Consider the following 26,741-nt stretch of genomic DNA (forward strand, 5'->3'; position numbering starts at 1 on the left):
CTTAGCAGAAGTACACCCCAAAATCTGAAGCTTTTAAGGATGGCAATTAGCTTTTCAGTACAGATCAGGGTCTCAGCTACACGACCTGTAAAGACCAAGACTGAACCAGACCAAACATACTACCGCCTATTTTACTGTGAGTATTTTGGGTAGATTTCATCTGATTTTAAGCCCATTGATTGTAGATGTTTATATCTGAGCTAGTTAATTTAGGTTGATTTTTTTTTCAAGTTAAAGAAAAACAATAATTTAAAGATGATTCATCTGACCTACTTTTGCTGATCTACACTACAATGAAATCGATCACACCTTAAATTTTTTAAGTCAAATGAGTCAGTCTCTGTTTGACTTAATAAATAAAGCATAATTATTAGCTTAGAAATTTTGAGCACAATCTAATCTTCTGATGACAATGGAGACAAGACACTGCAGGCTGCTAGAATCAGTACACCTAAATTCTTCTAGCACTCCACATATACCCTAGAATTAAGCTACTTTATTTTCCACCAGTAAAGAAGACCTTCGGCTTTTTCCATCTTAAACTTCCTTATCTGATTTTTATAATGCGAAAAAGTTAAATAATATTTTGGTTAAATATTTTCTTCAACCTTTGTGAATCCAAATCAGAAATAGAAGTATGCCTAAAGCATTCACTCTTGAATATCTGGATGTTATAGGATCTGTGTTTCTACTAGATACAGAAAAATGACATATATGAGCTTTGGTTTGAATTCATTTTCTTAGCCAAATTCTACTAGTAGAAATAAACAAGATTTAACATAGTAGAATATCAGACTTTAAATGCAGCATAAACTGATGTGCTTTTTATAAATCCAAACCGAACTAGGGCTGTTTAAAACCCATACTCATTATAATTAAATGTAATTACAATATCCACAGCTTTAAATTAAGGTTCAATCGGAATTAAAATAGCTTCTGCTAAATTAAATTATTTTAAAATATAAGTTGAACAAAGTAAGGAAATAATGTAAAAATACAAAAAATAAAAGAAAAACCAAGCTCGCATATCTATATATTTTCCTTATCAAATGGTATTGTGAAAATTAATGAATGATGTAGCCATAACTGTAACAGTAAGTCAAAGAAGTAAAATTTAAAATAAGATTAATATTTTCCAAACTCTCCAAGATTTTGTTTACTTTTGCATTGCCAGTTCCCTCATTTCAAAATGCTGAATTCGCAACCATGAAAACTGACAACAGCTGGGTGTACCCAGCATCTCTGAATATCAGATTCAGAGCACCACACCTTCTTCCAAATTTAGAAACTTCTTTAGACTGTATTTGCCAAAGTTGTTTCCTGCTATACTATGAAACTCCTTAAACCACTCAAAAGTCATTTCTGAGACCAAGAGATCAAACTTCAGTTCCACCAAATACTGAGGTTGTCCTGACACTAATTGTAATAAGTAAAAATTACCCTCTGTAGAAAGAAGTGGTGGGGGTGCATATGAAGTTATTTGTTGGATTGCTTATAAGGAGTCTGCCTTACCTTTGAATCATTCTATAATAAATACCATATCATTGCTTAATTGTATGGAAATGGTTATTAGTGGTTCTGCAAATGTCTTGTTTGGGATTTGCATTTTCTCATCAAAGGATACTTCCCTGCCTTCATATGCTGTCAGCCTCTTTCAAATGAGAAAGCTCAGCACAGAGATGCCTCAAATATATCAGGAAGAGAAGAAAACATATTAAGCCACCAAAAAATATACAAATGAAACACAGAGACTCTGAGTTCAACCACAAGAGCTTGGAAATTAAGGGAGTTGTGGCAAAATATTTTGGGTTGACTAAATAACATGCCCCGAAATTTAAGTTACTTGCTTTAAAAAGAAATTTCAGAGACTGAGGTAGAATGACAAGCAGCAGGGAATTTTAGTTTCTGGCTTCAAAATCCTTTTACTGGCTTCAAAATCTTTTTACTTTATTTTATAAGTGCAACTTTGGGGGCTCTGTATACTTTAAACAACTGTCAAATACATCTACTGTAGACCTTCAGCCCTGAAGAAGTGGTTAGTAATGGGGAAGAGAAAAGAGTGTGGATCCACCATCCACTTCAGAGCTCCGAAGGTATCACTGGGTTTTGACAGGTCTCTCTTACCATACCAGTGTGGTCAAGGAGCTCCAAACTCATTTGCATTGTGATGATAATGTTGAACAGAACTTGATGTATTCAAAACCAAAAGACAGTTCTTTGGGGTTGCATTGATTTTGTTAAGAAAGATGGAACATTTTATTAAAATGTTCACATGCATTTACTGCTGGCTATCACCATAATGCTATGATAATAAATATCCATTTATAACACTTTTTAGCCTTACTGGAACACAACAAAGTGCTGGTTTTCCTTCAGCATGTCTAAAACTGTAAATCTGCAATAACTCATCCCATCCTTCATACACACATTTAATCAAACTACTTCAAAGATGTATTATGTAGGTATGATCATAACAACAGCTTGAAATTAATGAACCATAACTGCTTTTAATTCTAAATGGATGCCACTGCAAGTGTGAAATAATCCCACAGTTGAAGAAGCAGATGTCCATACAGGATAGAAAGTGGACTGAGCTACAGACTCTGGCTATAGGACACTCCTGATGTGAAAAAGTTCATTTAGAGCCCATTACTTACTTTGTCATGCACTATAGTAACATATACAAAAATTCTGTTTTATCTTTGTCAAGGCTTCAGTTTTGTGAATAACGATGGATTAAAATCTAACAAATTAGATTATTGATTTTTTTTCTGTAAAACTATTTTCTTGACTACTGTCTCTAGAGGTTGACATCCTATACACATAATATAAACAATCATTGTGTTTCTTACAATCTCCTTTAAAGATGGAGGACAAATTAACAGAACACTAAATCTTCTAGTACCAAATCTAAGTCTGAGAACACCAAAAGGAGTATCATTTGGAACTAAATAAAATGTAAATTTACAGTTTTAGGATACATGTCCATTAGGTGTGAGGGGAACTCATTCCATTACACAAATCTGAAGTAATAACAGACAGACTAAAACTAGCAGCCCCACAGCTCCACATTGCATATTCTTCTGCTTGAGGTTTCCATTTCCACTCAAGACTTGGGCAACTATTTTATTTCACTTGATCAATAAGTGGCTGCTCAAACAACATACTCTACTGATACAGCCTTCATTTGATCTGTTTCAAGATGCACTGCCCATGAAAGTCTGGAAAACAAATACAGCATTCATTCTGAACCACAGAATGGTTGAGGTTGGGAGGAACCTCTTGAGGTCATCCAGGCTAACACCACTGCTCAAATAGGGTCACCTACAAAGAGTTGCCCAGGCCCATGGCTAGACAGTTTTTTAATATCTTTAGGGAGGGAGACTCCACATGTTCCTTGAGCACCCTGTGCCAGTGCTCAGCCAGCCACAAAGTGAAAAAGTGTTTCCTCATGTTCAGAAGGAAACTTCTGCTTCAGATGGAATCCATTGCTTCTTGTCTTGTTGTTGGGCACAGCTGAAAAGAGGTTGGCACCATTCTCTTTGCACCTTTCCTTAATATATTTACTTATGTTGAGAAGTGCCTCCCTGGACCTTCTATTCCCGAGGCTAAACTCTTCCAGCTCCATCAGCTTTTCCTCACAGGAGAGATGCTCAAGTCCCTTAATCATCTTCATGGCCCTTCAGAGGACTCTCTCTGGTATGTCCATGTCTCTCTTGTGCTTGGGGGCCCAGAACTGGACACAGCACTCTGGAGTGGCCTCATCAGTACTTCAGAAATGGGAAGGATCTCCTACCTTGGCTAGCTGAAAATATTTCTCCCAGTATGGCCCAAGATACATTTAGCCTTTGCTGCAAGGGCACATCTGTGGCTCATGACAGCTTGGCATCCACCAGGACACCAGGGTGTTTTCTGCAAAGCTCCTTTCCAGCCAGTTAGACCTTGCCTGTGCTGTGCACAGGCTGCTCCTTTGAAGGTGCCAGACCTGTCACTTCTCCCTGTCCACTTCTGTGAGGTTCTTGTCAGCCCATTTCTCCAGCGAATCCAAACCCCTGAGGATGGCAGCACCACCTGTTGAAGTATCAGAAGAGAATCTTGTGCCTGGAGTGTAGAACTTGGGTCTGATTCCTCATCATGTTTTCCAGCATCTACAACTACAAAGCCTCTTCAGGTGCATAATCAGGTGTGTCCTTCTTGGGGGAAGTAAGGGATTTCCAGGTTCACCAGGTACTCCTGCCCAGCTCTGTGCTCATTCCAGCAGCACGAGGGACAGCTGTACCTTACAACAAATAGCCTTTTAATTAGGCAAATTACATTCCTCATTAGAATGCCACTGTTAAGGTAATGAAGTTAAAAAAGGACTGTGCCTCACACTGACACATTGACAGTGATTTCTGTTCTATCAAAACAAGTATTATATATTTGAACAGAGGCTGGGGGAAAGGTAGATTTATAAGAAAAACATGGAGTCTTTTCCTGTAGAAAAAGACTAGTGTTAGAAGGTTAAATTATTTTAAAATGTTAAATTTATTGCCTGATTCAAATTCACTGTAAAACTGATTAAACCCCTTGCCAAATAGTAACATATATTAAAAAGGGAAATATTTGATTTTTGCTATCAAACAAACGAAAAGAAAGTTGGTTAATACTACTCTTAGGCTTACTCCACCTCTTCTTTATAGCTTTTCATTAAATTCCATCAACTTATGATCAAATCTTGAGCTATATTTAAATTTAGAATTCAGGAATGATTCCAGCAGCACCAGACTAATGAGAGAATCAGGCCATAAGAGTTGTTTGTATAAATATTGTCACACCTCTTAGCAACTTTGTCTTCAGTTTTTAACATTATTACATTTAGGTGGGAAGGCTCTTGAAGGCTGGATATTCCTCACTCATCACTCCCACTTTGCAAAACGTGTTTAATGAGGCTGTGATCAAAATCAATTTTACAAGTTTGCCTGGGTATTGTAAGCAAAGAGCTTTTGGACTACAGTGGAGTGAATGACTACAATACAGCAGTCTGCAGGGCTCCAAAACAGGGCTCCAAAAATGGAAAATCAACCAAGCACTCAAAGAACTGTCAAACCCCAAAGAGAAGCTTTTATGATCTCTAGAGGAGACGCTGTATTAAGGCAAATTGAATTGATCTCAAATTAATTTTAAAAGGCTGGACTGATAAGTTTACAGTTTACTTTATAGCTGTTAATCATTAAACACATTTTAGATGGTCATCAGATATTCATTTTACATGCAATGACATTTTTATTGAAGTTAATATAATAGTACATCTTAAGAACTCTTTTGAAAATGTTCCCTTAGGAAAAAAATTATCTGCAAAGTAAAGCCACGAATTGTATGCCTCATGGGTTAGCCAATTTTGTAAATAAGTGAACACGTATCATTATGACACTATTCTAATGCCATATGGATCCCCTGCTTTCATATGCATAGTAAATGCTTTACCTGGGTTTATTTTATGAATATCACTGATTTACTCAACCTGGACAGGAAAAAAGAGGAACTACAGAGATTGTAAGCTACTGTTTTACAGCTATCTTGTTCTTTCCTGTTTTGAGAGAGAATTTTTTCAGGGTAGACTTTTTTTCTTGCTCCCATAGGATCCTGCTCTGACTTCAAGGAAACTCCTCCCAGAAAAGTTACTTTGGCCTTAATCCTGAAAGCTGATCTGTGTCAATGGACATGCACAATATCCCACTGAACTCAGTGGAGCTCAATATGAACATGAAGGTTTTGTTGATTTAATATGAATAGAAAAGTATAAGTCACAGGTTTCCAAGATAAGGCTTGTACTTATATCTGTGGTGATTAACTGGCTTGTGTTTAGCTGCGAGTCCCACCAGCCTGTTTTCCTAATGAAATGTAGCTGGAATTCAATGAAAACAATAAAAATGTTTCAAATTCTTAAAGATACTTTTCAGTCCTGAAATTATATTAATTTCAGTGACTTTCTGACATTTTTTTTTAAAAAATATTTCAAAATAACCTTATGGAAAGAGATTTTTTTGTAAGCCCTTTTTCTCTAAATCACCCAATTCTGTTACACAGAAAGAAACTTCCCCACTTAGTACTTTGCCTAAAAATGTGTATTCTGGTAATAAACCTCATTGATCAGAACTGCAGTGAAGATTAATTGCATGTAACTGTCCTGAGATGATTCTTCACAAAATTCTACCCAAGTTTGAAAGTCTCCTTTAGCAGAAATCTAATAAATCTATAGCCAGCAAAAAAAAACCCTCAAGTTTTTTCAAAGAATTTAACAAGCTGCTTGTAATTTTTTTCTGGCTTGCTGGAGGAAAGGGAGTCGAGAGGAAAATTCCAATAAAACCATGTGCAAGCCAAAGGTTTGTTTATGTTTGTATGGATTAGCATTCACACGTTTCCTGTTACTAGACTTCCTATTAGTGATGTTTAACTTTAACCACATATCCTGGGTTAAGGAATATCTCCTGAAATCAATTTCCTGATGAGGCTAAGAAAGGTCAAAGGTTAATTTTGTAGCCAGATGATTAAGCTACTGACAGCTACTGCATAGCCTTGTTTTAGCCTATAAAGTTATTGCAAATATTAGCTAAAGGAGGGGGCACACTCTGGTGAGTACACAAACTGTTGGAGAAAAATAATTCCAGAGTCTTATTCACTCTAAGTGAAATTTACTCTCTCCACATGCACACAGAGAATCCACATCAGTGGAGAGATCTCTCAAGCATGGTGAGGCCAACCTGACAACCTCTAACGTGTTCATAATTTTGAACGTGGTTGTGTGACTGCTGCCAGAGCCAACTGCCAGCCCAGAAACTTCTGCTGTGCATCACAGGCTTCCTTCATACACTTGCTCCAGACCTTGAAGAATAAACAATATTTATGGTAATGTAAGAATCCAGACTTATATTTATCATATTCTCAAACAAAAAGCACAATGATTTCTGCTTCCTTAGCAAAAAAAAAAAAAAAAAAAGTCAACAGATGGATGATGAATTTGCAAACAACACTGCAGCAGATACTGCTGTTGTACCAAATCAGCAGCAATTAATGCATCAGTATTTTTTCCATTTAAATACTAATGTGAACAATCCTCTGCCCAAACATTTCAGATGAAACAAGAAATATCTTTAAAAGTTTGTGAAGTTTCTGCCTGGAGGGATTCTTGTTTCCAGCAGTAAAATTGATTCTTTTTTAATAGAGGCATGAATAATGACAGCCTACTGATAAATATCGATAGCAATGAGGAATTCCAGAGGTAAAGCTGATTATCCAGATTCATTCTCACTGCAGAGCATTGCCCTTTCCTGCTGAGTTCTCATCTACAAATTATTTCATTCTTACTCAGTTTTGGTAACTTGCTAGCATAGAAGATGACAGTCAAATGAATGAAATCCCATGTACTGATATTATAATTTTCTTTTAGATCTGTGAGACAAGTGATAGGAAAATTTCACATTGGATATAGTGAAGATAGTGTTGGTATTTAGTTATCTCATTACAACTACTGGAGTTTTAATAGATGGTTCTTAAGTAGATAAGCAACTTGGGTTGCAAGTCGTAGTTTTAAAAATAAAACTTGGTTTGATCCAAGGCCTACCATTGCTAATACAACCACCACTCTTTTGGGCTTTCCTCTCTGTCTAACATTATCATTTATGTTTGTATCAGTGTGGCAGCATTTTACACTTGTTTTGCACAGGGAAGGCCTCTAGATGAGATGCAAGACAGAGGAGAAAATCAGTCATCAGTCTTTACTCAGGATTTCCTGACTGCATGTGAACAATAATTTTTATTTTTTTTTTGTAAAAGCTGATGGATTTCAAAATATATATATGTAAATAGAGAACGTCTGCTTCTTACACTCAAATCTAGTTAAATTCCATTCACAAGGAACTGGCTCAATTTTCATATTTAGGCTGTTTGCAAGATACAATTTTTGTGAATCCCTCATAGTAATTTAGCCTTCATTGCTCATAAACAAAACAAATAAAAGTGGATGCACATGAGCTGTTCTTCATTCATTTGTGGACTTTATATTTGGAATTCCAACTTTTCTAGCCACATGACTGGTTTTACTAGTAAGACAATAAAAGATTTGTTCTCTAAGTAGGTAGGTTTCCTAAATTTTGTAAACAGCATAGCACTTGAAAATTATGTTCCACCATCCAATAAAAAATTATCACGATTGCCCGAGAAATAACAACTTTGAACAGTTATTACTTTTGTTATATTTAAATCTTTTTTCTTTTTTTTCTTTTTTTTTTTTCTGAGGGACAATTCTGCCTTGCTACAAGTATCCTTTCCAGATGTTAAAATACTTTCTTTCTTTCCTAACATGCAGTGAGCAGAGGAGAAGGATTTCTCTTGTCACATTCAAACCAACTCATCACTACAAAACCAGCTTTCCTGTCTGCCCAGGAGCTGCCATGCTGCTGACCTCTGCCTCCTTATTCTCCACATGTCTCCTGCTTTACTTTGGGATTTTCTGATCAGCAGCTTTGACACTTTACCACCTGGTTTTGGTTATCTGAAAACATGAAATTCTAGAACTGCTTACATTTTAAATTCTTAACTCTTTTGTAGAACATGTGATGATATTTCAGCAGCACAAGCTCCTCTGATGTAAATCCTCCTGTCCCAATAATTGACTACACTGCAGGTACAAATTCCCTGTATTCTCCACTTGGAATACAGCAAGGTCTATGCCCAAGAAATCTCACTTTCTACATTGCCTTTTTCCTTTTTTTCCCCCTTATTATTGGGAGCATCTATTCTATGGCACCTGAAAAAATCACTGCATTTTTCAGTCTTTTGTCTCCTTACTTCTTACAATACCTGCATGCACACACCCAGCAGGTACAGAATTACTGGGTAAATCACTTTGATAAAAACACAGGTTTTGGCAGCCAAACTCATTGATGTTCTGTGCCATGTGTCTAATGGGTGTGTAACTGTATTCTAATAGTTCTGAACCTGTAACCCAATAAATGAAGATAACTATTTTGATCATAAAATTTCTAGGGTTTTTTTCTGTCTTTTTGGTGAAAGACAGTTGAATAACTAACACAAGTTCAGTCATGCTGAAATATTTCACACCTCAACTCCATTTCTTTGAAATCCCAGAAAAACAGCCACAGCTCATGAATGGTGGGACTTTCCACCACTTAGGCAGTGAGGTAGATTATCTTTCTCTCTTGTGAGAAGAAATACTGCACACTTTCAACATTGATGGAAAAACTGTCAGTGCCCCTGATTTAAATGACAGTAGAGCAACTAAGGTATATCATCAGATCTTGGGAGACTTGGTTAATATGTTCTCCTGAGATAAAAGGTGTTCATCCCCTATTTTCAAAGAAACTGCCCTAACCACTAAATTAAAGCTTGATCAAAGTGCCCTCTGCACTGCATCACAGAGCCATACATGAACATCGACTGAGTTCATCTGGAACCCAAGTCTGACTTTAGTTTCCTATTGGAGATGAAGGGAGAAATCTGGCCTCTGGTTAGATACCACTATTCCAGATTTCCTAGAATATACAGCAACTATATTCCTCATTAATTGCTGTCTACTTCTGTCAAGATAATACCACAGTAACTCCAATGAAGTTACAGCACTTACAGTAGTACAGCTGATAGCAAAACTTGGCTCGATGTCCTCAAACATAAATGGATATTTTATCTGTTCAGTGCATGCTGTCTCTTTTATTGAAACTGAAACAATGAGACAAAAGTCATCCTGAAGAGACCAAAAGAAACTTAAATATGTAGTTTTTTCTAAGCATATGAATATTTTATGATTTATAGTTTCCATAGTGCTTAGTTACTTTGTTTGTTCAACATTTTGAGTTGTCAGAATAAGCACTAGACAGAGCAACAACAACAGAAAAATGGAAAGTAAGTCAGTAACAAACAGAGTTCTTATATTTCTCCTTGGGACACAGACATGAAGATGTACATATTACCAACACTTTGCAAATACCACACTAATTGTTCACTTGTCTCAAACCAGGACTTTCATGCTCCCAGAAACTATTCAATACACGATTTTCAAATTATTCTAGTCACATTAAAATGTAGAAAAGCCTCAGTAAAAAACAATCATAGAAGGAGAAGACAAACCAGGTATATTTTGGAAGAAAGCAGTGTTTATTCAATACAATCAGTTTATCAGATTAGCAAGTTTCTTACTAATATCTACAATTAGATGTTTTCTAGTCAGATATTTGTGCAAATAGTTTCATAAAAGGTTAAATATTATGAGGTATTTCTTTAAAATCTGCATTTTTAATATTTCTTCCATTTATAATTATTTATTCACCAGAATTAAAACCTTCTTTGCACTTAGATTTTTGGTATTGATTTTAAATGTATCACAATTTGCTTCTTCCTTTAGGTAATGGCAAGGCAGGAAATAGCAGTGACAGACTTGCTTGGGAAATGTACAATATTTTTGACTGTGTATTTTCCAAACTCTTGAGTTTTCTTCCAGTGAAAAGCAAACAGAAATATTTAAATTACTTAATTGCCTCTCTAAGTTCTACCTAACTCTTCCTTAAGTCACATTCTTTCCTTTCAGTGAACCTCAACAAGGCAAACTGAAAGCTTTCTTTGTTATCCTGGTCTACAGCACCTGAACGGTGCCAAACAAAACTAATTCAGAGCTCTCAGCAAAAGGGTTTCTTTCCCTTACTCCTCCTCAATATCAAATAGATGTAAAAAAATTAGTCCTTTTCTTTTTTCTCACAATTAACAGCAGAGAAAACAAAAAAATATCATCTCCCTCACGTACACTCATCTTCCTCCTTTTTTTTATTTCTTTTGAGCCTCTTTGATTTCTTATAGTTATTGTTATTCACCTACATAAAGATGTTACCCTTGATGGTATGAAGTGGTTTTATGTGGAATCCTTGTAATGCAGCAACTCATAACAATTATGTAGGCTAAAATATGTTATCCAAATTGCTGTGGTTTCAAAATTTACAAAAAAAAATATTTCCTAGAGCAATCTAACTCCTCCTTTTACTACAACAACAAAGTAAACCCATTAGAAAGACTATGAATTTCAGCAATTAATTACACACTTAATAATATTTTATAGTTTTCTAAATACTTTAAAGTCTTTTCCAAACATTATGATTCAGTTCCTGCTACCACACCTCACACAGACAAGGAAAATTAATGGAATTACTCCAAAAGCAAATTACATTTATATTCTGGGAAAATTTGGGGTTTGATTCAGGTTTTTTTCTAAGAATTCAATGAACTCTGACTGTATGCATTTTGCAGAATAGGAAGTGGAAACCCAGACATTAGGCAACTTCATGGAACAAAATGGTAGAAAGACAAGACTTCTCTCTTTAGAAATAAGGTTCTCACTCTTAAGTATCTCACTGGTGAAGTGTTTCAAAGGCACCAAAGGTGGTCAGCCACAAAACCATTATCAAAAGCCTCAGAACTCTATCCTACCTCACACTTTATTTCTTTTTTCTGTCTTGTTGTGGTACTGGACTGTAAAAACATAAAGAATGAATAACTAACTATTGCTTAGAGTTTCATATTTATTACATAACTAAAGCCATAACCACATCAAAAAGTTACAGAAATTAAAAGAATATAATCATTATATCAAAAATCTTAAATATTTCAAGCATTCTACTGATATGAAAAAGACTTTAACAGCTACTAAAATGGTTTCCAAAGGCATCTTTTCTCAAACAAAATAATTAAAATTTACATTTAAAGTTAAAAAAAATAAAAGACAATGGCAAAGACTGGTTTTGTTATATCTGAGTTAGAATTATAAAATGATGTGGAAAATATTGGTGATTTAAAGATATTGAGACTGAGACCATGAGTTACTAAGTGAATGTTTAATAAAGTCAGGTGCAAATTAAAAAGCTCAATACGTATTTCTCAATTCTGTACAGAAATCCTCAGTTTGGAGGTTGGAACCACATTAAATCAAATTTTTACTAGGTTTCAAACAGACCTGCATATATTCATGGTTTCCAGAGGCTAGTCAAGAGCTTGAAATATTGGTCTTGACTATCCAGTCATGACCAATTCTTTCCACAGGAAAGTAATTCTCAGAGGAAATTATTTGTCACGCTACTTCCAATCTAAAGATCTAAACACAGTCTTTCCTCTAGCCTTTGGCACAACCCATAATAATTGGACCATGGGAGAGAGTGACAAAAAAGTAGATCCACAAGATGCATGCCAAACATCACTACCAGCTCAATAATTTACTTTCTCACCTTTCCTCCCCATCAGGAATAATCAGTGGCTGAAGTATTAAATGACATGTCGCAGTCATTCACTGATGGAGGAGCAAGACAGAATGACACATTCTGCTGATCACTTATAGCTATTGGTTGTTATAGGATACTAACTTGCAATACACAGCCCTGTTTGAATTTCAGATGAGCAGATGGCCAGATGGATTAGCCTGTAAAATTAACATTCCAAACCCATACACAGCAAGACTTTGTATGGGAACTAACTGCTTCAAAATCCATGAAGTCCGTTTAGTGAATTTTATTTTTCAGGCCTCGTTTATTATTTCCTCCACAAATACTGAAACCTGCAACAGCAAAAGGCAATTCTAGAACACTTTGGTATTTTGGTGCCATGGCTTCCTTGAATATTTCTTTAACCATTCCAGGGGCACCCATTTCCAGCACATACTTGGTGAAAAGACCAAAATTCATTTATCTACCTTGCATTAAAATATTTGCATAACCCTAGGATGGGATCTAGACATATTTAGGTACCTACTTTTGGCAACAGGCTTTAGCAACGCTGTTGAAGTTATTCCCAAAACCCATTCTCTGTGTCTTTGAGGCCTCTCCCTGTGTAGGACTGTAGAGACACCTGGCAGATGCCAGCTGCAGTTCCCAGAATGACCAGACGACAGACCTGCTGGAACAGCCAGGGGTCACAGGGACAGAGTGCAGTTAGCAACCACAGCCTTGGAGAGGGACAAGTCACAGTTATCAAGAACTGAATTTTCCATGTCCCCTAGATCTTTCTGAAAAGCTTACCTCAATTGCAATTAGTCTGTCTTGGCCTCTGACCCACTGCAGATAAACATGATACAAGTCTTGAAGGAAACTTCTGTATTTTAGAGCCGCCAGATTACTATTGATTGCCTACTTGCCTCAATGGTAATTTCCTTTTGTCAGTAACATTTCTGCCTGACTGCTCCTTCTGGGAATTGGGTTTTCTGTTATATTCCTTTTTTTTTCTCCAGACCAATTCCAAGAAATACATTTTAGTTATTTTTTTGGATCAAGAAAGTAATAGAAGAGAAGGGCTCAGCTCTAATCATGGCAAGAACTTATTAAAGAAATCCCTCGTTGTTCCAGGGTAACCAAAAGGTGATTCTACTTTTGAAAATTAAGCTGTCTTATGAGGTAAATTTTCCTTTCACCCTTTGATGGAGAAAAAACATAACAATTTAAAATAAATAATATATGAGGCATTAGAATACTTCCATATAGTTACAATCTCTCTACTTAATGTGAAGACTGAAAGGATTCCTACAGTTAAATTACTGTGTGGTCGAAAACTACATTTAGAGCTGACTCTAAATATGATGACCCAGCTGAGTGGCTCGGGAACAGTGGTCGGGTCTCCAAGTGGCAGATGAGGCTTTTGTTTTATTTGTTTGACAGTAAATATCTGGGCTGTTGCTTAGCAGCCACAGACAGAGAGAGAGGCGTTTCCAGACAACATAAACTACACTACAGCAGGTAAACCTTTCACAGCAATTACCAAATGGAAATGAGAGCTGAACCATCACTGCAGCACAACCCAACACCTTCTCTTCCTGCAGATGTTTTAAGCACACAAATGGCAATTTGGGTTTTCTCAATGCCAGTGTGAGAAGGCTTCATATATATATTTTAAAAAATACACTGATTTTGAAAAATTATATGCTGAAAGTCCTAGAAACAGAGACCAAAGTTTTCAAACTTCTGTCAGCTGTTAAATCCATATTTAAATAACACATTATTTTCAGTTCCAGGGAATTTTCATGTGTCCTAGGAGCATTGCACTCATCCAGAACTGAAATACAAATAACAGAGCACCAGACTGAAAAGCTTTAGTGGATGTTTTACCTTGATACTTATTCTGATAAGCCTTATTTCTATCTTTGCTGTCACAAAAGCATCCCCACTCCAGCCAAAACTCGTGCATGTCACCTACCCCTACATGCTTCATTTCCGCACAAAGTCTTCAGCTTTCCCAGGACTCACCTCCTATACCAAAAACAAAAAGGAAATACCAAGGCTACTCTTGCATGTCACAGCTGTGCAGCTCCAAGGCAGGTATTTCACTGAGAAAGCAGCACTTGGCCTCAGTGAGCAAACAGAAAGGGCCAAATTCTGCTCTCCTTACCCCGGGGCATTCCACCACAAGGAGGAATCTGCATGTGAATAACCCCAGAGAAGAAATGTGTTTCCAGACACTTGAGCTTAAAGACTAAAAAAAAATGCTGTTGTGAATTCTGACATCTTATATTTTCATTGAGGGGTTTTTGGGGGTGGGTTGTGTTGTGGGATGTTTTTTTTTTTACTCTCAGAGTTGATCCACGGGGCATTGTCATTATGTTGCTGTCTCACCTTTCAGTTGACAGACAGACTTCCTGCTGGAGAGACATTATTATTTAACCGGATCCACTCATCCTGCCACTGATTTGTTTTACTTTTGTTCCTGGCAAAGAACAGCAACTCTAGGTAATGTTTCTTTTCTCATTTGGGTAAATCCTTCAGAACACTTTAGTAAATTAACCCTACGTAGTTCACTTAGTAAACACAGGATCTCCTGAAAGGATTTATAAAACTAAATTACTTTAGAATTTCCAGACAATCTTTGTTTTTCTTTCGTTTTGTCTGACACAAGCATAAGAAAAGACTCAGGAAGCAAATGTGAATGCTTAATTCCTCAGCAAACAGAAGTTCTAAGCACAGCATGAGAGAATCCAAGCAAAAACGAGAGGTTTTAATAAACAATATAGATGAAGACATGCAAACTCTGTTTCTGAAGTAGAAGTATTATCAATGAATCTGCAATAGTTTGTTTTAATTACATTATTCCTTTCTAGTTAAGGTTACCCTTCAAACATTATAATCTCTCTGGAAATCCATATCTTCAATTTGACCACAATCAATTTTTCATTCATTAAGTTTAGCATGTATGTACTTATATTTGTGTAAGTATGATACAATCTGTACTATACGCCACTGATCAAAGAGAAGTAGGAGGCATCCTAAAAACATTAGTGACTAAAATTTGTTCATCTCAATAACATCAGGCCAGACAACTACAATAGTCTTTTACTTTCATCTACAGATCTATTAAAAAAATATATTCAGCAGAGTTGTGTCAATGGGATATTCTCCCTCTCATATGGTCAGATTAGAAACTTCTATCAGGTGTTAACACATCTTTAAAATATTATGGTTTACACGCCATTCATAAAATTGTCCTGAAGACACAATTCCAACTTATGTAGTGTGACAGCCACTCACCACTAACTTTATACATATTTTCTTCTTTCTAATTAGAAAATTAGGAATATAATTTGCTCAGAAGTGTCTGCAGACTAAATGAAGGATTTCTCTTACTACTTACTTTCTTGTTTCTTCACTCCCCAAATGCTCCAAGAATCACCAAGACACTTTTTCAAAGTCTTCATTAATGCAGATTTAAAAAAATAGAAAAAGGATTTTTGCCCAAATACAGAATATTGCAATGAGTAACTACTAGAGACATAAGCACAAGGGAAGACTCTAGAGATTCATAGGCTCAGAGACTTGCTTTATGTGAGAAAAATTAGATGGTTAAAAAAAAAATCTGGTGGTTAGAAGTTAGGCAAGATTATTTCCAGGCTCCCCAGTTAGGATTTAAACACATAAAGGAGACAGAGGAGGATGACAAACATATTTGTCATCTACTTACAGTCTGAAAATAAAAAAAAGCAGCTTTCAAAACCTGGAATGAGTACCAAGAACAGTTCTGATCCAGAGCAGAAAACTCTGCAAGCTAATTTGGAAGAGGACAACATTAACCTGTGCAGAGCTCTAAACTGGATTGTACAGAAATTAGCTCAGTTAAACCCAGTTTAAATACCTGAACACTCACTCTCCTATAGTCCCCCTGCCCTGGAGAACACCTTAAGAGCTGTACCCAGCAGAGGTGGCAGCAAGAACTCTGCTAGTTCCAAAATGGAGAGAGGATTTCTCAAGCAGGGTTAGTATGTTAATGCCAAAGAAGCATTAGCAAAAACCCTCAGCAGCACAGAAAGCAAAGTGAAGCACAAGCAGATGGGACAAGTACTGCAGATGGCCTTTAAGACCATCCTGCTCTGGAAGAGCCACACTGGGACTGATGCTGGGTCTGACAAGGAAAAAAGGTATTTTGTAGGAATTTTGAGACCACCAAGGCAGTGTTGACTCTGGATCAACTTCTTGAAAGTGGAGATTTTTAATATATTGACTAAATGTGCAAAAAAAACATTCAAAAGAATCCCTCTGGAGTCCCTTGTCATCAGCTGCCTGGACTCCCTGTCCACCCTGTACAATCTCAGGTTCAGCAAACCCCTTCCCTTCCATACTGCTGCAAATCCTCTTTCACCTGAGCTGAGCTTATTGGCAGTGACCAATCCAGAGGGATCAGAAATTTGGCAAATCCAAGCCAACAATGCACAGTACTAAAACCAGCACAAGCTCCCAGCCAAAATTGTTGTATGGGTGCAAGTGCTCAGGAACTTGTGCAGGAGGAGGAGATACCCCTTCAACCTCACCATTAAATGCTAAGTATATCCAAAAAAATTCGAATAATGTGGCCATAACTTCTCTCTGCACACAACAGTGCATCCATATAGGTGCTCTTTTCCCCTTGTGAATACTCTGCCTTGTGCATTCAAAGCTGTGAATACTTGTAGTTAATAGCTTTTGACTTCAATCCATAGCCAATACAGGACCAATTATGTAATTACATATATAAAAATCCATTTCCCTTCACCAGAAAAAACAACATAAAACAAACAAAAATGAAAACAAAAACCAAAACAAAAAAATTAACAAAAAATTAACAAAAAAAGAGGGAAAAAAAGGGGAAAAAACACCAAACCACACCACACAATCCCACCCACATCTGAGTACAACCAAAATAAAGTAAATTCATTTATTTATAACCAAGTCAGGACAGCTTAACAAGAGAGATTTGCAGCAAGGTTTTTTGCTAAGTGTAAACTCCTTTTCCCTTCATTTTCAGTCTTCATGCTACAGTTAACATTTATTACACTTAAAGACAAAGCTGCTCTGAAGGAGAACAAGAGCTGGAACTGCCAGAACTGAGGCTGAGATATTCCGTTAATAATTTAGCAGCAGCAATTTATCAGGATACACAAGTTCACATTCTTCCTTTTCCCCACAGAAATGTCTTCTTCATGAAGGAATTTCTTTGGGAGGTCATTGCTTGAGAAGAGAGTGAATAGCACTATCTGTGAGAAAATGCTATTTCTAGCTCCAAGAGTTATTCTGGATAACTTGTACAGACTTAGTTAAATTAATGGTAATAACATTTTTTATTAATATTAAATCCTCTATGCTGAACTCTTCTGCCACGCTGCTGCATTTCATCTGATTTGAAAATAATCTAGGTATTGCCCTAGTGCAGTTCTAGCAAGAGATCCATACAAAACATGCAAATTAAAAGAAAAAAGTATAATTAAGCTCTTCATTATTTAAAATTTAACTTTAGGTAGAAGAAGAATGAGAGTGATTAAAGTATATCAGAAACCTAATGTCAAATTCTGGATTGCTGAAAATAGCCCATTTATATCTTGCTATAAAAGAATGTTTAGTCACATGTAATATTATTATATATTAAATATTACTTATTTTTTCAGAACTTTACAGCTGTCATTTCAGGTAAATGGTACCATTATTTCTATTTCTCTGTAACAGAGTCATCCAAATTGAACAATATTTCTGCAGTGCATCATCAAATATGATATACTTATCATCTGTGATGCACAAATAGAAATTTTGAACTTCAGGCTGTAAAAATATGCTCAAAAGTAGTAAAAGTGGTGGAAATGAACATCATCTGGGAAAAAAAAAATAGGTTTTGACTCATCGCCTTAGCCAAGCAAGGCAAGGCATTTAACCAAAGTTTTAGTGATCAATTCTACAGATTAAAAATAAACATTTCTGTAAAATTTAAATGCTTGTATATTCTTCTATATCATTTTTTGCAATGGACAGGAGATGAATTTGAGGAAGTTTTATTTCACTGAGATCCAAATTCATCTCACTAACTGCAGGAATTTCTCTGGGGTGCCTAATTAGGAGGCACATCAACAAAGGTTGCCTATATAAGTCAATGCTGAGAGACAGCTTTAAAGGATAATTCAGTGTTGCTACTCTAAAATTGCCTCTTCTCATGCTCTATAGAACAGGGCTCCTAATCTCAGCTGGGTATTACAATTAGTTGAAATTAATTCTGGCCTCATCCCTAGGGTTCCTACAGTAAAAAAAAAAATCCTTTTTTCTTTCATTCTGAAAGAAAAAGAAACATTTTTTTTTAAACTCACAAACCCAAGAAGCACATAGGACAGATGCTCCTGTCTTTCACTTGGCCCTGCAGGCTTCTGAAAACCTATGGAAAATACCATTCTCACTGGTCTTATGGCTTCACAAAGTCATAACCACTGCCACTGCCTCAGACTGCATTCAGTATTCCCAGGAGACATTTCTAGCTATCTTGCTTGAACTTCAAATTCACCCCGTTTCTAAGCCATGCCAGTCCCCAGGAAGGATCTTCAACAGTCTCAGGCTGAATAAAACAGAACAATGATGTGGCTCCCCACTGAAAACCTGCAGTACTTTTGAACAAAGATGGAAAAATTAAAACAGAGCCCAGAGTGACTCTCTACATGCATGATGGAGGATTCAGTGCACCCTGGAATGCTGAGGGATGCACGGCTCTCACAAAGGTACTCTGCCCTCTAAGTAACCTGGCTGTGAATTTGACACAGAGAATTTGGGAAGAACACAGTGGCATGAAATTTGAAAAATAAAATCAGGTCCACATATTTATATAACTTCTGAATGAGGTTCACTGTACCTCATTCAGGGACACAAGCTCCATTAACCCAGACAAGTTCAGTATTTTTTCTATAAACCAGGTTTTAAAACGCCAGGTTAGTGACATGCCAACAAAGTAAGAGTCATTTAGAATCCTAAGAGAATATTCAGCTTTCTAGGGTTCAGATGGGGATGGAGAAGAAACAAAACTATATTTCCCAGTGCTTCTTTCCTTTGGAGACTAATTTTTTCCCCAAAAAAATGTCTTTTTTCCCCCCTCAACAATGCCTTGTTGAGAAAAAAACAGTTCTGTTTCACGCTCTCATACTGTTCTACATGATAGATGAAAAATTAAAGGGAAGAATCAAGGAGGTGTTTTAGTTTCATTTTACTGTCTGTGTATCTGGAAAGACTGCAGTGACTAAAGAATTTAGGAAATTGTATATGAGAAAAAAGAAACAGGAAAAAGTAAACCCAACAGAAATAGAGATTGCATTTCCTAGTGTTCTTCAACCAAGATTTTCAAGAATGACTAATGACTTGGGCTTTTACAGTGCCTGAATTGCCTATGTGGCAATAATTTCCAGAAAGTGTTGAGCATCTTTTCTGTGCAAATCAAGTCTCTTGAACCAGTATGTAGTTGGGAAACAAAAAAAGAAGGCATGGAAAACTTTCTTTAAATTTGGAATATTTTTTTAAACACCCACTTAGCTACAATGCCCAAAAACACACTTGGAAGAAATAGTGTCATTATATCAGATTATCTGCTGAATAATTACAGTGTTGCTATACATACCCTTGAGATATTCAAGCTGATTGTGAGGAAAATTAGAGATGATAATGTATTATCTGAGACATGCAGAGATTAAAAATAGGCAGAAATAATGCCTCCAGACATTTTTTTATTTGCTACACCAAGATGACACTCTTCACACATTTTATACATTTACTAGAGATTGAAATTACCATGTTACTGATTAGCCATAATCTCAACTATTTCAAAAAAGTATTTTTGCAGAAATTTGTAGCCTTTTTTAGCAGACAATCTCCTGCTGTTATAGATACAACCATATGTAAACTCTGTAGAAACTGATTAGTTTAATTTACATTTAAGTGTTCATTTAATTCATACAACCATCAGGCCAAGTGGGACTATACAGATTATTTCAAGGAAGCCTGTGCTTAGCTGTCTATAGGATTAGGACCTTCCCTATAACCTCCACTTCCCCAGAACCTCCACAGCTATCCTAATATCTGAACATTTGCTCCAATCCACTTGAAAATACACCACAGCACACCAAATAACTATATGCCATTATTTGGTTTTCAAGTTCCACAGGAATTTGTTCCCAGCACAATACAAGATGCAAGCAGCTGCATGCAAGATTAAATCCCCTACCTCCAGCAGTTTTACAAAAGTTTTGCATGATGTATGTTCATTACACAAAGCTAAGTGCCCACCAATCAAACTGCTATGAATGCCCCCAAACTGGTTATCTCTTTAGAAGATAAAGTGTGCTGTTTATATAACTTATTAAAAATTGCACCCTTGCATTCCTTTTTCAGATAAAAAGTGTGAGGGCACTGCTTTATCACTTTAACTATGTGTTTCTTTGAACATATTTGTGCTTTAAAGTAAACACCAATGCTATTTTTTTACGACTACTAAAATCAAAACACATCTTTAAAACTAATCTGTACAATGGCTGGGAAGAGCCTTTGATTCAGTACCGTGTAATTATAAACAGGCACTTAAGTCAGATGTACTAAAAGAGCATCAGTCATTTAAAATCAAATTAACAGTTTGATTAATCAAACACCAGACTGTCAAGTCAGATAATATACCTGATGGCTTTGTTCAGTTACCAAAGAGGGTTTCCACTTAAAGCTCCACGGAATTCATCCAAAACAAATTCTACTCAAGCAGAAAACTTTGGTTTTCTTCAAATGTGCTCTATAGCATTATGGGTAACACTTTCAGGACAACCCAAATTCTGATTCACTTTCATGTGGTCACATGGCAGAAATGGGCAAATAGATTTCCTGTCTTGTTGAGGTCCAATTTCCAGGCAGAAAAGTGCAGGGGATTCAGGAGAATGTGAATTAGTAGCATCAGGTTATGCATACATGGTATACCAATATGGGAGAAACCATTTATTGCCTTATTCCTGAAAGTTAGTGATTATTTATTAGCATATGCATGAGACGTCAGTGCACAGCATAGGAAACATTGCATACATTTCACACCTTAATTTTCCTCCCCTCCATTAGATTATTTCCTTTTCCTACCATACCACTGAAGATTGGTCTCCACAAACATCTGGAAAGACCCTGCAATTTTGTTAAAACCCCAAAATTCAACACATCATGTTCTATCATTACAGTCCCAGAGTAACAAAATGCAGAGATGAGAGTATAGAACCATTATGGAAGACACCACCCCTGTGTTCCAAAAAGCATATTCCTCTGTGCAACAGGACCCAACAAACTCAAGAAATTGTCACTGAAAAATTGTCCTCTGAAGTGAAACAACTCATCATTGATCCTCTGTTAGTACAAAACACAGCAGCAAATCTGGCAGGAGGTGTCTCCAGATGTGTTCTATTTGATTTATGAGGAAAAACCATGTTAGTCAATACAGAAAGAAGTCATACCTTTCAACTGACCAGAGAGGTCTCAAACAAAGAGAAAGGAAAAGCCATCTTTCTTCTGCAGTATCCAAATTTTCCTGTTGTTGGATAATGTTCCAGAATTTATTTTTAATCCCTTGGGTGTCACAAACATCCTGTAAACAGCTATGTGTGAGAACCCTGGGCTTGGTCTGGGGTCTCGTGTGGTGGTAAAGTCTCTCCTCCAACCCGTGCTTCCAAAGAAAAACTGCACAGCCTCTTGCTGTTCGGTCTCAAGGCAGTTTATTGTTGGTTTTCTAAAGGACTGTCTTCTCGGGCTGTGGTTGCTTGGTCAGCAGCCCGGGCAGAGGCACACACACACCCTGACATCCTCTCTGTCTGCTGTCTTCTTCTTCTCTCCCCCCGCCCAGGGCTGCTGCTATCTTTTATATGATATATTATGTATTACATGTTTACAGTTTTCCCCCAATACCAACTACCTATATTACAAAGTGCTTTTCTACTCTAAACCAATCTGTGAGTGCCAACATCACCAAGAACATGGAGGCAAGGAAGAAGAAGGAGGAGGAACAGGATCAGCTCACTTTCCTCCATCTTAGAACTTCTGACCCCCATGTACAAAATAAAAACCCCCCTGTACAGGTGCTAAAACCCCCTGTACAGTACTAAAAAAATTTCCCCTCTGTTTTGTAACTACTTTAACTATACTATCCAACCTTTTGTGACTGCTTGTTCCACCTTCAAAGCTGGTAACTCATTCCATGGCTCAAACTCAAAATCAAAGCCGTTTCCAGCTGTCTGCCGGGATCTAGAATGCCTCTGACCAAGGCCTGGAACCCCCAGAAATGTCTGAGAGACATTTTGAGTTCCAACAGCTATGAAAGCAAAGCAAGAGAGAGTTTCTCACTGCATGGGCTCACCCACCATTGTTAGACACCGGATTGCACCTTTGACCAGCACTCTGAGCTGTGCAGCAGCATCAAGCAGCAGATGTGTGCTTCTGGGGATAGGTCTGCCTTCAAAAGCATCATTGCAAATGCTTGTCCATTGCAGTGTCTGATCCAGAGCCCATTTCCAGCATGGCAAGGAAGGATAAAATGGAAGCATGCCAAGTATACCAACATAAAACCTCTAAATTCAGAGCGTACAATTAAAATTAACGGGAATAGGGACCAATTCCAGATTAAACAGCAGTAAAGGAAAAACTTGAAGAAACAAACCCCATCACCTCATACACCAAAGATCTTTCTGTCATGATTCAGTATGCTGCCTGCATATATCTATGGATTTGTAACCAAAGAAAAATCAAAAATACCTCTTGTAAATGGTGTTTTGAAAAACTGATAATTTCTTGGCTTCATTCCATAACCACTTTTGATACTTGTCCATTTATGATTATGATTCAAACTTTAAATGCCTCTATGCTTCCAGCCTAAAATACATATTATTTTCTAGCTGTATTCTGAATGACATTTCTTTCAAGGTGTCTGCCTATGGGGCCATTTGGGGGCCAAACAGCTTAATTCAACTTCATGCATTTTAATGTCCAGCGCTGCCCATTGATGAGCTCTATTGAATGTGAGAGACCTAAAAATATGCAGAAAGTAATTGTCCAGTGGGATATTCCCCCCCCCCTTACCCTAATTACAAGAAAAACCCCTTAGACTTGTTCTTAAAAATAAAAAAAAAAAACATTAACCCACTGCTTAAGTGTGTTAAGAATGAAGCAAGGATCATGGGTTATAAGAAATCTAAAGGCTAATGGTAAAAGCATTTCTCTTGCTTACATTGGCATAAAGACAAAAGGTTTCAAAGAAAACGTATATGGGGTTTGCCAGCTCATTACAGTATTTCTGCTAAAAAATTTCCCTCACAGGTCAAAATCCAATGATATATGAACCGCAATGTCTTCTGAGGTTTGGATCATGTATGCTATGAAAATTGTGGCTGCTTATCTAATCTCTGAAGTTTCCTTTCTTCCTTTCCCCTTCACAGTCTTGAACTCTCCCTCCACAGCCTCATCTAAATTTATTACTACTCATACCAAACCTTCTCATTGTTTTTAAAATATCACAAGTAAATGCCACCAAAGTTTTTTTTTTTTCCTTCTTCTAACCACAAATATCATTCTGATAGCTATTTCAGAAACAAAACCTCAAGTAAAGAGAAGTGATAACTTATCACAACACCAAAATTCAAAGCCTGTATCTTGTGGAGTGAGTTCTTCTTTCATAACCACAGACTTTCCCTCAGGATTGAATGAACAAGAATTCACCATCTCCATCCCACAGTCCCACTGCAAAGACATGCCCTAGAGATTGTAGATACTGCATACAAAAATACACCTATGTATTTGCACAACTATATAGGCAATTTGGACTTTAAACTTTTTATTCAAATCCATTACACCTGGAATTGATACAGCTGTTGTTCCTTTTTAAAGCAAATAGTTGATCTCCAGGTTAGATGGACCATCAGATACTGATGACTAATGAATGGCTATGTATTGTTCAACCTCTAATCCTCATTGATATTAATGGAAGCACAGTTTTTAGACTGGGGCACCTAATAGCAAGCAACCTCTTCCCTTCATGTTTGAAATATCTGATATTCTATACTGATGCAGGAAAATTTTTGAGGAAAGAAAATTTGATCAGTAGTATTCTCTGGAAAGAGCAATTTTAACAAAATTCATCAATTTTTATGCAAACTTAAATATGATAATTTCTAATAAACAACTTCTGCTATATTTTTTTAAATTTCCATTATATTTTTACTTCATCACTTCACTTGTTATATACCTTTGACATAAAATACTGATATGCAGCATGTGTCAATACTAACAAAGCAAAATCACCTAAATATCAGGTTACAGTAATTCAGAATTTTAAAAATTAAATCTCTCAGAGTTTCCATGTCATGAAAGACTTCAAGCTTTTCTCCAAGTTAGAACAAGAGAAGCCTTCATATTTTATCCTGAACAACAGAAAAATGCCAGCAATATAATGCATAATTAAGAAACCTAATTTTCATGGCCATGCTCAAGCTAGCTATGAGCTTCATTTTTAGAAAATCTCAGAAACATAAAATAATGATCCAAACTCAGGGCTGAATTTCTAAAAATTATTTTTCTTATGTATTTTTACTAAAAAGACAAATAAACATGTACAAATGAACAAACAAAATTTTTCCCATAAGTATAATCCTTATACCACATCCCAGTTTGGCACACCATTGTCTTGGGATGCATATGGGAAATTTCAATTTACAGGGAAAACAGGAATGAACTAACCCCTTTAACCTTAGCATCTTGACCACATGAAGCTTCAGGACAATGGATTTTGTATTCTCCTTCAGATATCTTTACGTGCACATACACCCTGCTGGAATAACACAAGAACACTGCATTGTAAAATAATGATTTTGCTAATAAACTAACAGATTTTACTCTATAACAGAATCCCTACATAGGAGGGAATTCTGAAATAAGTGTATTAAAATAGTTTATTTTCCTATACATTGGCTAGTCAATTTACCCAAATTCCATAGAAAGGGCCACTTTTAACTGGCATCCAGGCAAATCCTCACCACACCAACACCCCCTTTATCACTAAAAACAATACCTTTCTCCATGTTTAGTCTCATATTTTGCCTGAAGTCTAAAGTCACATTACATATATGTATATAAATATTTACTGTTTCATAATTTTCTAAATAATATTCACTTAAAGTATAAGCATGTGAAATTAATAGCAGAAGAGAAAACTTCAGACAACTGAGTAAATTCATGTCCCTCATTTGCTGTAAGCAAAGATTATACTCTTACAACATTCAGATAAAACTAATTCAGGTTGAATTACTTCAATCTCTCATTCTCAAGCAGCTGATGAATAAAACAGAGCTTTAAAATGGTCAGAAAGACAATGAACTTCTCCAGAAGGTCATCTCAGCTGAAATCTACACTGAAACTTCAATTGCTTTAATCTGGCATATATAACATAGATAGGTTATCTGGCACACTAATGTATATATTCCTCACTATTAACAAGAATTTGTAGGAGTCTGGGCCATTTCCTACATAAATTTTAGGGATGTAATTGCCTTTCACAATATGTCACTGTGATTCTAATTCCATTAAAAACTTTATTTCACCAGAAACTGTGGCCCTTCATATATGCATTCCCTAGACTTTTCTTTTACTCTTTGAATTAGTTTTAAGTACAGGCTCATGCAACTGCACAGAATATTACACTCAAAGAAAAAAAAAATTAAAAAAGAAAAATTCCAAAACAAACAAAAAACCCCAGAAAAAGGGAAAAAACCCACTAAGTATTATAGAAGGAGTTGTAACCAGGAAAATTGCAGAAAATGGGGGGAAATGGGATTAATCTAATAGTTTTTTCATATTGGCAATTGCTGTATCTTTAGAACAAGCATTTATGGAAATTAAATCAAGACTTTCTCAGACTTCCTGCTTCCTTTGTAACACTCTCTCTCTTTCTGGTCTACATACTGCAGAACAGATTTAGCTCCCTTTTCACTTTCCACCTGCAGATCATGCTTTCCAAGGAGCATTTGAAGAAGAACTGCACCTAATTCAGTCAGTCCACCAGCCTTAAAGATGTGCACAGGACAAGAAGCTCTTCCCACAGCAGACAAACCATTCCATACCGTTCTTTGTATTTTTAATTCCAGCAGGTCTTTCTCAGCACTAATCAAAAGGACACTTCAGTCACCTGCACACTGTTGCAACATTCTTTTAAACATCAGAAAGGTCAATACCAATAAAAATATGTGCTCATCGTGAAGAGTTCGTTTTTTGACGTCAGCTGCCCAACACATCTTGCTTCTGTCCAAAGCCTGTGTAGTCTAAAACCAGAGACTGGAAACAGCTTAGCTACTAGCTCAACAATACAATAGAATTCACCCCTTTTTCCCACTTTTTGCTTGCTGCAATGTGGATAGCCATGGTTCAAGTAGCAATTGGGGTCACATCTGAATTCAC

The 26,741-nt window shown here is 36.5% G+C and overlaps 1 long non-coding RNA gene across 1 annotated transcript; it reads left to right on the forward strand.

Annotated features, from left to right (window-relative positions):
* On the forward strand, window positions 1-26,531 carry LOC146768117 (uncharacterized). Its single transcript, XR_014950577.1, has 2 exons — window positions 1-6,888; window positions 14,641-26,531. It is a non-coding gene; the product is annotated as an uncharacterized LOC146768117 (long non-coding RNA).
* Window positions 26,532-26,741: the final 210 nt, after the last annotated feature.

Source organism: Lonchura striata, chromosome 2 (assembly GCF_050655825.1).
Source record: "Lonchura striata isolate lonStrDom1 chromosome 2, ASM5065582v1, whole genome shotgun sequence".
Taxonomy (NCBI): Eukaryota; Metazoa; Chordata; class Aves; order Passeriformes; family Estrildidae; genus Lonchura; species Lonchura striata.